The sequence below is a fragment of the Dermacentor silvarum genome, chromosome 10 (assembly GCF_013339745.2).
Source record: "Dermacentor silvarum isolate Dsil-2018 chromosome 10, BIME_Dsil_1.4, whole genome shotgun sequence".
Taxonomy (NCBI): Eukaryota; Metazoa; Arthropoda; class Arachnida; order Ixodida; family Ixodidae; genus Dermacentor; species Dermacentor silvarum.
This window is the reverse complement of record NC_051163.1, coordinates 124,606,938-124,619,682: the sequence shown is the minus strand read 5'-3', so window position 1 is coordinate 124,619,682 and position 12,745 is coordinate 124,606,938. Positions and strand designations below refer to the sequence as shown.

General features: G+C 46.8%; 1 long non-coding RNA gene across 1 annotated transcript; it reads right to left on the bottom strand.

Annotated features, from left to right (window-relative positions):
* Nucleotides 1-2,150: 2,150 nt before the first annotated feature.
* On the bottom strand, nucleotides 2,151-11,968 carry LOC125940638 (uncharacterized). Its single transcript, XR_007463834.1, has 3 exons — nucleotides 11,875-11,968; nucleotides 10,027-10,127; nucleotides 2,151-2,768 (listed from the first exon to the last, which is right to left on the bottom strand). It is a non-coding gene; the product is annotated as an uncharacterized LOC125940638 (long non-coding RNA).
* Between the last annotated feature and the right edge of the window lie 777 nt (nucleotides 11,969-12,745).

Below are 12,745 nucleotides of genomic sequence, written 5' to 3'. Positions count from 1 at the left end.
CATCTTCGGGGATTTGGGATGTAAGGTCTGACTCGAATTCTGGTATATCCTGTTTCTAGGGTTTCCGGTAGCTCACTCGACGCAAAGGTGAGGATCAGATGTTTAGTTGGAATATCCTGGTTGTCCCGCTTGATCTTTATTCTTTGCACTTGGATCACGCTGTGTTCTTTCCAGCCCTCCAGGAGCTCTTCCTCACTTAGGCTTAAGAGATCTTCATCAGAGATAACTCCTTTACTTGTGTTCATTGATCGATGCGGGCTAACAGGGATTGGCACATTACGGAATGCTACCAGATTTGAAAGTTTGCCGTGCTGTTGAGTGTCGCGAACCTCCAGAAGAAGGTCACCACTGCTCATTTTCGTCACTTTGTAGCCAGCACCTAGTGTGTCGGTGAGACATTTGGCCACAGTAAAAGGTGAAATGGTTCTTATTGTCTTTTCAGGGTCTTGACTGTGTATCACATGGAAGCGGGGGAACGTTTCTTTGCGCTGGCTGAATAGTTGAAAAGTTTCTTCGGTGCGTCCTCTTTTAAAAAGAGGACGATCACGAAGTGGGGGAAATGACATCTTAGCCATAAAGGACTGATTCGATTTCGGCAGCTAGGCCAGCCGCCCACCCCCGAGCCCAACATGGGGACGCTGCGAGACCCGAAGGAAACGCAGACGCCAGCTGTACGAAGCTACTATAACCTAATATAGAATAACCAAGGTTGGATAAAATACACCAGGTTAACCCTTGCTGCCTGGGAAAATTGGAAGTAAATGGAAGAGAGACGAAGACAACTAAGATTGAAAGTGAGAGAGAAAGACGAACGTTGGAGGGAGAGAGAGACAGGAAAAGGCAACTAGCGATTTCCCCCGGGTGGGTCAGTCCGGGGGTGCCGTCTACGTGAAGCCGAGGCCAAAGAGGTGTGTTGCCTCCGCCAGGGGGCCATAAAGGTCCAAACACCCGGCTTCGGCTCAACATCCAGGATCCCCTTTTCACCGGACACGGCTAAGCCGCGCAAGGTTAAACGCTGAGGGTCCAACCCCCATGTGCTCGGGTCCGTGGTGTCGCAACACACCAAACGCCTACTTGCGCAGACGCCCCTGCTGGCCGTCGCTTGAGGATACTCAGACTATTTTTTGTACTCCACCTAATTAGACTTAATTATTTATTCAACTTCTCAATTATTATAATTAGATGACAAGTGTCAATTAGAAAATTGTATAGAGCAACATGAGAAACTCCCGATACAGCTTTCTGTTGCTCAATACGGGCAAGACAAAAGTGTTTTTCCGAGCGTGAAAGATGCCCGCGAATAAACATAAAGTGCCTCGAGTGGCCAGTCGGACAACAATTTTGCGTGTATTCGCGGGTTTCTTTCACGCTCGGAAAAACAATGTTATGTTGCACGTATTGAGCAACAGAAAGCTGTATTGGGAGTTTCTCATGTTGCTCTACAATTTACTCATTGACACTTTTCATCTGATTATAATAATTCAGAATTTGAATAAATAATTAGGCCTAATTATCTAATTAGGCCGAATACAAAAATAGTCTATCTCCAAGCGACGGCAAACAACATTACCCTGTTCTGTCAGCTACGTAGCATTTGCATATATTTAATGTTTAGCTTAAGTTGACTGAAACAACCTGTATATATGGTAACACTAAAACAGCCCGAGTTTGGTGCCACTTAAAGGAATAAATTTTCAATATTAAATTTCAGGTACAAGAATTCTAGTTTTGGTGGCCTTGAAAAAAAATATATATATTGCAAAGGTCAATTAGGGAAGTAAATGAAATGCAGAGCAAGCACACAAGAAACACACCTGTTATTTTGTTGACCAATGTCATGGCAAATCATTGTGAAAAGCTGATTTGGAAAGTCGATATAAAGCTTGACTGGCCCACATTTTTGATATACAGAAACAACGTATGTTTCACACATGAACTTGCTTTAAATAAAGTTTGATCCAGGATCATCAAGATGAATTTTCACTCCTAACAAGGTTCCTTGAGCAAGAACATTTTTTCCCTCCTAAATCATTTTTTTTTCAAATGTATATAGAGTTCTCCGAGCTAAAAAGGCTGTGTAGCAGATTTTCCAATTACAATTGTGATTTCCTTAAATGTTGTAATCCGAAGGCACTGCATGGTCTGTTATAAAATATGTTGCTTGAAAATGTTTTTTTCTACTGCAAGACAGCCTAAATATGCCACATTTATTACTGTCTAGGTGCGAAGTGGCGTATCAATGGCGGCCTTATAAAAACAAACCACTGCTCATTAAGGTACTCTACTGGCCACATGCGAATGAAGTTAATATAGATTGCCAATTTCTAAATTATTTGTACTTGGTGCGATAATGGAAGATTAGGGCTTGTAGCACATGAATACATAAATGAGCAAATAATGTTTATTAAATCAGCCATACTCTGGTTACTGAATGAAGCTTCAAATGTGTGAGTTCACATTTTTAAACACAGGCCATCATGCATCAGCCAGTCATGCATAAATAAATGTTAAACATCACGCTTAATAGTCTCCAACAAGAAATGATTGTAGAAAACAGTATAAAAGTATTAAACAGCATATATTAGTTGATTCAAATTAGAATAAAGTGTATACATTTGAGCTGCAAAATTGCAATTTATGCAGGAAATCACCTTTAGCTCTCATAAAAGCGAGAATACTGTTCACGGTTAACCACAAGGAACAGGGACTCCATTGTCTGAGCATCTTGACCATAAGTGCAGGAGATGGCTGTGCTGGAATCCTGCTTCCTGCATTAGCAAAACAACAACAGAATCATGAGAGTTGACTCTACATTTCATTACGATCCTATAAACTGCGGGGAATTTGATAAGACAACAAGCTTCTGAAAACAACACTCTTAATTATTGTGACCGAACACAAGGGACAGCTTAATTGGGCATGACAAATGAAAGGTAGGCAAAATTTCCAGTTTTCAAATTTAGAAACCGCGATCACTAAGTCATCGTGAATGCAACATGGCACAGAAGCAAGAATGAACATACAGTAGGCTTTTCACTATGGAAAAATAAGAGCATAAAATGTAAAGACTACCAACGACATCTCTCAGCAATGGGCATTTCTCCAGGAGCATGGATGTGACCGCAATATAAAACTCACAATATAAAATCTGCAATGTAGTTGTGCATTACACTTCAGAAGCACTGCAGCACAAGACTTCATGGGAGAAGACACAATAAGATTGCTAGGCTCAAGGCATGAAAAAATAATTGTTTTTAACGCAACGTTTATACACAACGAGACGAAGAGCACTATTGTACAGAGAGAGTGCACAACAGACAAAAATGAAGAAACGCCCAACTGCATTCTCACCTGCCCTGCATTGCAGTAGCAAAGCAGTACTTGCATCTAGCTCAACAATGTCCAACTCTCCACTGCAGTCTATAAGGCCTTTTCTGTATACGTAGTTATTTTTATTTATTGTTGTATATTTCTTTACTGACTGAGTAAGAATCAGTGTTTAAGCACATTTCCCTGGAAAATATAGAACGTCCTGCCAACTATCTTTTGCCCTTGTTAGCTAGGCAATACGCTGACAAGTACTATTCCCTTATTTATACTTACAATCCTTCCTGATGCTTCGAATTTCTACTTCGTGCTCTTAACAGTGACGTACGTCCTTCTACCCAGTTTATGGTGGCTTCCTACAATTTACGTGGTCCTTCATATTGACACATCAATTCAGTACATTTCCGTGCGTTGTGCTGTTGTAGTTTGCTTGCGCTTTATTTTGCGCGCCGCGAAGGATTCGGGCGGGAGAGACGAAGACGACGAAGAAGACGTTCTGCTCGATCGGAGCTGTTCTGCTGTGTGACCGGTTGTTGCTTGTGCTGTTATTACCGTGACAAATTGGTGGATGTGCTGGGTATCATCCTATGCCCTAATTTGACCTCCCGACGCTTCAAGTCCCTACCACCATTCCCGCGATTCCGGAGGAAAACCGGGCACTTCGCCACAGCCGCCGCTTGCAAGGACTACCTCCTGAATACGGCCCATTGAGCCCAGTAAGAATGTCAACCACAGGGGCAAGTACGAGTCAGACGCAAGAGAGCGACACAGTCCAATCCACTTCTACCCCGAGTGTCGTCTATCCAGCGCACGTTCCGAAGTCATTTCATGGTGACGTGTTCGAGGACGTGGAGGATTGGCTTGAGCACTTCGATCGAGTCGCTGCAGTCAATGACTGGGACGACTCTAAGAAACTGTGCTACGTTTACTTTGCCCTTGAAGACTACGCTCGCACATGGTTCGAGAATCATGAGGCTTCATCACTAGCGGGCAAGATTTCCGACGACAGCTTCGCGAGACGTACAGCAGCCCCGAAAGGAAAGAAAAGGCCGAACAGGCTCTGCAGAGTCGGTTTCACAAGCCAAATGAAAGCGTGGCCATGTTTGTCGAGGACATGTCCCGCTTGTTCCGACGTGCTGATCCAGGTATGGCCGAGACGAAGAAAGTTCGCCTCATAATGCGAAGGGTGAAAGAGCAACTCTTCGCTGGGCTCATGCGCAACCCTCCAGCTACCGTCGCCTAGTTCATAACTGAAGCGACGACAATGGAGCGAGCGCTGCAGCAACGATCCCAACAGTACGATCGCCAAAGCACCGTCGCCGCCGTGTCATGTTTCACCTGCGGACATGATTTAGCAGCACTCCGAGAGCTTGTGCGAAGCGTTGTGCGCGAAGAGCTTGAGGAAGTTCGCGAAACTGCTTGTCAGCCGACTGTTACTGCGCTTGGTGACATCATTCGTGACGAAATCAGGACCGTGACCCAACCATTGGCACCAACGCGAGCGGAAGCTCCAGTCCTGACATATGCCGAAGCCTTACGGGGCCCTCAACCATCTACGGTACGACGTTTGCCTTCCCCTGTTTCAGCTCTGCCGCCACGTCAATTTCCCTCTACAAATGTAAACTCGTATGAGTACGTAGGCCCGCGAGATATCACACGGAAATCAAACGTGTGGCGCACCTCGGATAATCGGCCACTTTGCTACCACTGCGGCGAAGCGGACCATCTGTATCGTCAGTGCCCTTATCGGAGGATGGGCCTTCAGGGATTTCACCCTAACGCGCGTCGACCAAGTAACGCTGAGCGCCCACGCGAGATTGAGCAGTTCCTGGCCTCTCAACAGCCATGTTCTCCCGCTCAAAGACGCCAATCACGATCACCATCTCCTCGGCGCATCATCTCGCCTAGCCGTTACTCTACGTTTTCTGATGTTCGCAACAGGTCCCCAAGTTCACGCCCACGCCAGGAAAACTGAGGACAGCGACCTCCGGGGGTGGGGCCGCTCCTGATCGTCCTGACAAACACCCTCCGACACGAAAAGTTCACGACGACGATTTATCCGCCACGCCATGTTCTGATAACGACGCAGTACTTTCCGCCGATATTACAGTAACCGTCGACAATTACCAGGTCACCGCCCTCGTTGATACCGGCGCCGACTACTCCGTTATGAGTGGTGGATTGGTGGCTACTCTCCGAAAGGTGACCCCACCATGGAATGGTCCCCAACTCCGTACTGCGGGTGGTCATCTCGTGACGCCGGTTGGAAGGTGCACTGCCCGAGTGCATATCTGCGGCTCTGCCTTCATTGGATCCTTCGTCATACTGCGGGAATGCTCCAGGCAGCTCATCTTAGGAATAGACTTTCTTAGAGAATATGGGGCCATTATAAATCTTCGAGAGCTGTTGGTAACATTTTCTCGTAACGCAATCTCGCACGAATGCAAATTGCACAAGATAGCTTTGCGTGTCTCTGATGATTCCGGGACCATACTACCTCGTTCCAGTGTACTGGTTACCGTAGTGAGTGACAAGGACCGAAATGCCCTTGGAGTTGTTGAAACCAATGTGTCCATCCTTTTCTCTCGTTAAGTATGCGTTGCCTGCGGCCTCCTCGAACTGACCAAACAGCCTGCTGAAATCCTAATCACGAACTTCAGTCGCGAATACCAGCACTTCACGAGGCACGCTGTTGTCGCTTACTTCGAAGAAATCGGCGACGCGAGAACCAGCCTATCACTCGCAGAACTTTCCTCCGTCCAACACGATGAGAAGTAGTTTACAATTCAACTCGATGTGAATTCTAAACTATTGGCTCAGCAACAAGATAGTCTTCGCTCTCTTTAGCTTTCCTTTAGCGACTGTTTTCCACGACGGCAAAAATCAAGCAGACACCCGTTGCGAAGCACAGAATTATAACTGAACCCGCCGAAAGTCCCATCCGACAGCATGCCTACCGTGTGTCTCGAAGAGAACAAGACGCCATATCCGTGAACAAGTCAAGCAAATGCTTGCTGACGACATCATTCAGCCATCTACAAGTCCATGGGCGTCACCAGGGGTGCTAGTTAAAAAGAAAGACGGCACACTGCGTTTCCTGCATTGATTATCGTAAACTCAACAATGTTACAAAAAATACGTCTATCCGCTACCTCGCATCGACGACTCGCTGCACCAACTTCGACACTCGAGATATTTTTCATCCATGGATCTGCGTAGTGGTTATTGGCAAATAGAGGTCGATGACCGTGACCGGGAAAAGACCGGATTTATTACTCCTGACGGACTCTTTGAATTCAAGGTTCTTCCTTTTGGTCTGTGCTTTGCTCCTGCGACTTTTCAAAGAATGATGGACACTGTTTTATCCGGTCTTAAGTGGCAAACGTCTCTTGTTTATTTGGACGACGTCGTCGTTTTTTCGGAGACTTTCGAGCAGCATCTTCAGCGTCTTCGTGCAGTGCTTGATGCGCTCCGAACTGCAGGCCTGTCACTCAAGCCCGAAAAATGCCACTTCGGTTACGAAGAGCTGAAATTCCTTGGTCATGTCATAAGCTACGATGGAATTCGCCCGGATCCTGAAAAAACGCGAGCTGTTGCAGCCTTCCCAACGCCTACGAACAAACGCGAGGTTCGGCGTTTTTTGGGACTTAGCGCGTATTACCGACGCTTCGTACCACACTTTTCGAAAATAGCGGAGCCCTTGCATTACCTCACAAGAGACAATGTCGCTTTCGTTTGGAACCCCGAGCAACATCGCACTTTTTGTGACCTACAACAACGACTTCAAACTCCTCCAATCCTAGGTCACTTCGAGGAAGACGCCGACACTGAAGTACACACAGACGCAAGCAATGTCGGTCTCGGCGCCGTCCTTGTGCAGTGGCAAGAAGGTATAGAAAGAGTGATCGCCTACGCTAGTCGTGCCTTGTCATCGGCCGAATCGAACTACTCGACTACAGAAAAAGAATATCTAGCTGTTGTGTGGGCGATATCCAAGTTCCGACCATATTTGTACGGAAGACCTTTCAAAGTAGTCAGTGACCACCATTCGTTGTGTTGGCTTGCCGGTCTCAAAGACCCCTCAGGCCGCCTTGCTCGATGGAGTCTTCGCCTTCAGGAGTTCGACGTTACGGTTGTCTATAAGTCGGGACGCAAGCACACAGATGCCGACTGTCTGTCCCGCGCTCCTGTAGAAACGACTTCGCCTGAGCTAGCTGAAGACGACAGTTTCCTCTGCGCTGTCACAGCGTCTGACTTGGCTCAGCAACAGCGTGATGACCTGGAGCTTCGCCCGCTCATCGACTACCTTGAGGGCCAACTTACACCGCCACCACGTCCATTCCGACGCATAATTTCGTCGTTTTTTCTCCGCAACAACGTCTTGTACAAGCAAAGCTTTGACTCCAGCTCTCAAGCCGATCTTCTGGTGGTACCATCTTCGATGCGAGAAGAGATCCTGCATGCTTGTCACGACGAACCGTCCGCTGGCCATTTGGGGTTCACGCGTACTCTCGGGCGTATCCGCCACAAGTACTACTGGCCTAAACTGTCCCGTACCGTTACGCAATACGTGAAGACTTGCCGAGACTGCCAGCGGCGCAAGACGCCGCCTATAAAACCAGCTGGCTTGTTACAACCTGTCGAACCACCTCGGGCACCCTTTCAACAAGTCGGAATGAACTTGCTTGGACCATTTCCGAAGTCTTCGGCTGGTAACCGATGGATAATAGTTGCGACAGATTATCTCACTCGTTACTGTGAAACAAGACCACTTCAACGAGCTACTGCTAACGACGTCGCCAATTTCTTCATGCATGATATCGTCCTCCGCCATGGCGCACCAGCAGTGGTTATTACCGACAGAGGGACCGCTTTCACAGCCCAACTCCTGGATGAAGTGATGTCCCTCAGCGGCACTGTTCATCGTCGGGCAACAGCTTATCATCCACAGACGAACGGCCTAACCGAACGGCTCAACAAGACCATCGCTGACATGTTTTCAATGTATGTCGACGTGGATCACAAGAACTGGGACAGCGTCCTTCCTTTCGTAACCTTCGCCTATAATACCGCCGTTCAAGAAACTACAGGATTTACTCCTTTCCGCTTGCTTCACGGCCGCGAGGTTACCACAATGTTAGACGTAATGCTCCTGCCCGACGCCTTCGCATCTACCACAGTGAATGCTGCCCAATATGCTCAGTGTGCCGAGGAAGCTCGTCAGCTAGCTCGCCTGCGCATTCGCTCTCAGCAACACTACGATGCTCACAGGTACAACCTCAGAAACAGAGAAGTTACCTACCACCCCGGCCGGAGACAAAGTATGGATCTGGAGTCCCGTCCGCCAGCGCGGGAGATCGGAGAAACTTCTCCGGCGTTATTTCGGGCCTTACCGGGTTCTTCAACGCCTCAACGACGTCAACTACACAGTTGTTCCAGAGAGCACCACGCGAAGCTCCCGCCGTACACCACAACCGGACATCGTCCACGTGGCTAGGATGAAGCCATATTACGCACGCTGACCACCTACCTTCGAAGGCATCGAGACGATGCTTTTCCAGGGGGGGGGGGGGATAATGACACGTCAATTTAGTACATTTCCGTGTGTTGTGCAGTCGTAGTTTGCTTGCGCTTTATTTTGCGCACCGCGAAGGATTCGGGCGGGAGAGACGAAGACAACGAAGAAGACGTTCTGCTCGATCGGAGCTGTTCTGCTGTGTGACCGGTTGTTTCTTGTGCTGTTATTACCGTGACAATATTGTAGCTGCTCAACTAGAGCCTAAAATTTCCTGCTGTCTCCTAAAAGCACCATCTTTATTGGATAACATATCCTACATTTCACCCTCACTGTGGGCGAGTTTAATTAAGTGCTGACCTATTTACTAGACCGCAGTGCCACAACAATGCCTCATCCTGTGTTGCCACTACATGCATGAGTCACAATGGCTGGAAATTGGCTCCCCGCCCCACCCTCTCTGATTCAACGTCACTCTCGCTCCTAAATGTACATTTTGCTACCTGGAGAATATCCAAAAGCATTGCATCCAAGTGAAAAGTGCTCCTGGTAATCTTTTTTGTTTCTATTCTCCTGTAACGGCTGTGTTAAATCAAACATTCTTGCGAATTTCATGAGCAGCTAAGTAAACGAAATAGGCACATGGTTTGCTGAAAATAGGTTTTCAACTACCATAAGAAACCACGGTTTCTTGCAATTTCTTGAATTCCCTTGCAGTCTAGATAGCAATCAAGCACATTTTGATTTTGATACTGTTTTCAAAACAATAACAGCCGAAATTTTGAGGTTGTGATAATTATGTAATAATTAAAGGTAGAGGAGTTTGATGCAATGAGCAAATAAGAAGCGCTTGCAGAGGGTAACGAAGTACTCTTTTCGTGCAAATAAATCGGTAGGAGGAGGGTAACTTGAAATGAGCACTGAATGCACAATACAGAATATGATGCTGAAATGCCCCAATCTCTGAATATCCTTGCACAAAAGAAAAACTTCATTATAAAAGGCAATGATGAAATTGCAACTATATACTTTGGAATCGTCATATCTGCAATGTGCACTGTACCATCGGCAATATCTACACACGCAACTGCACAAAATATCAACCTAAGGCTACCAATAGAGCCTCACAGTATTAAATAGAAACTTGGTTTAGAATATTAGACTACACGCCTATATCTACTTACAATGTTGTCTTGTCTGAAGGCAAACATAAGTGGCTTGCCCCTGATGGGTTTCTGATGGAGAGCACAAAGGCTGGGAATTGTGGGGCTGTCATCTGGATGACCTGAAAGAAATGATATTTTAAGTTCCCCATAAACAAATACTACCAGAACGAGAGACAAGATCACTGGCAATAAAACTGATTTTGGTTGGCATAGGAAAAATCTAAGTATGGACTCGGTACAGCTTACAGAGAAAAAAAAAACAAGCCTCATACCACAGATGTTGCAGTGAAAGTTCACTGCATTGAAATTTCCACACACATATAAGCTTGCCTGCTCATACACTGTTGCCAGTGCTGTGCCAGCGGTATTTCCATTATTTAATATTTCTTTTAGTGCTAAGTTTATTACCAGCTATGAAAGTGGCTAAGTTGAATGTAATGAGTAATCTTAGTGCCACATTGCAAATATATACTCGATCACACTAGTGACTTGTGCTACTATGCTGGCTATAAATAGTGTGAATGAAGCAAATTTGATGAATTATTGTGTTTCCTTGCCATTTCTGGCCAAACAGCACCAGTGACTCATACAATTCCGTGGCAACTCCGTGGTAAATGCAAGAGGAATGCGTTGGAATGTCGCAACTCCTTGCAGGTCCCAAATCCATTATTTAAACCATGTTCACCACATTGCAAAGTGTTTTTCAACAAGTCACTTTACTCAAGTCCTGCCCTTTCGAGGAGCGAAGTCTTAAGCCCGTTTGACATGGTGCGATTTTGCAGTGCGTTTTTAGCAGCTGCGATTAACGCAGATGCGAAATTCGCAATCCCGTTTCACATGGATCGACGGCAGCTGCGTTTTTCGCATACTCGTTAGGCATTCTGACTGGCGTTGACGTATGAGCGAGCCGCCTCCTATTGGTCGTCTGTTTCCACCGCTACAGTGGCTACCACCCAATCTGCGTTTTTCGCAGAGAAGTCCAACACGCCGAACATCGAAAAAACTCACGCACGAAGCGTCCGGCGGCCTATTTTCCGCAGCTGCGAATTCGCACGTGCGAATTCGCAGACAAAATCGCACCATGTGAAACGGGCTTTACACACACACGCACACCTACACCGCATGACTCGCTTTCAACAATTTACACACACATACGTTTTCTTTTTTCACTTTGACATTCCTACTGAGAAAGCATAAAAAATTTATTGGAGTCACTGCAACCTTCTCAATTAAACCTACAGCTCAATCAAACACATTCTCGAGTGCGAGGGCATGCCTTATAAATTCCATTTTTACGAATTATAATTGGGCTATAGGGGACAATTTTCAAAGGACATGCGAACCACCCAGAGAGACCTAAATCTTAGCACTTCATATCTTCAAATATATTAAAATCTGCTGAAACCAATTGCTATATAGGCGGAACATCGCAAATAACCAGCTATTCACAATTTAAGAAGTTGTCTCCTTGAATTCGGGAGTGTTACGTGTCAAAACAACAATTTGAATAAGGGGCACGGGATAGCGGGTGACTCCGGATTGATTCTGACCCCCAGGGGCTTTTCAACGTACCCCCAATGCACGGGACACGGGCGTTTTTGCATTTGTAGGCAAAAAATGTTCTTGTGCGGGCGAAATGCGGAGGCAGCATTTTCGCCCGCCGCCGCCTCCATAAGCAGTTGCCTACTTCAAGGAAATGTGGGCTAACGCAAAGTACTCGTTTCACAATCGAAATTAGTGTAATGGTGAAACACTTTCCGGATTTATGATTCATGTATTTATGCTGTTGATGAAACGTTTATTTCACAATAACAATCAAGGAAGTGGATTCATCAGGGTAGAGGAGGGAAAAAGGAGGAAACTTACACCTTCCACTGGTCCTCCGGCGCCTCCATATATCCCAGGGTGGCCCCTAGGGTGGCTCGACACCAAACACGGTTTTCAGGGCGGGGACAGCCGCTGCACCAATTTTGAAGAAGTTTATTGCGTCTAAAACTAGCGACCTTATGCAATACACACACGCACACAAGCACGCGCGCCCACGGAAAAAGCGCACAAAACACGTACGCGCGCGCGCGCACGCACGCACGCACGCACATACATAGCACTCACAAAACACGCATGAACGCACGCACGCGCAAGCACATAGAGACCCGCATACAAGCTCACGCGCACTCGCAAAACACGTACGCGCGCGCGCACGCACACACGCAAAGTACTCACAAAACACGCACTCACGCACGCACATACATAGCACTCACAAAACACGCACGAACGCACGCACACACAAGCACATAGAGACCCGCATACAAGCACGCGCACACACGCAAAACACTCGCAAAGCAGCAACGCGCGCGCGCGCACGCACACATGAAAAACACTCCCACAACAGGCACGCGCGCACATACAAAGCGCTCACAAAACACGCACGAACGCACGCACGTGCAAGCACATAGAGACCCGCATACAATCACGCGCGCACATGCAAAACAGCAACGAGCGCGCGCACGCACGCACACATACAAAACACTAAAAAAAATTGCCCACCAATCCACTCTGTGAAGGTGGTTGGAAAGCGAAGCTTTTTACGCCACCCTCACGGTGACTGCGGCGCACTTGATATTTCACACACTACAACGTAACTTTAACCACGGCCTTCATTATTATTTACTTCACAACAATGTTCACTACTGCATTATAATCGGTGTGATATACACTACTAGACTACCCCATAGTG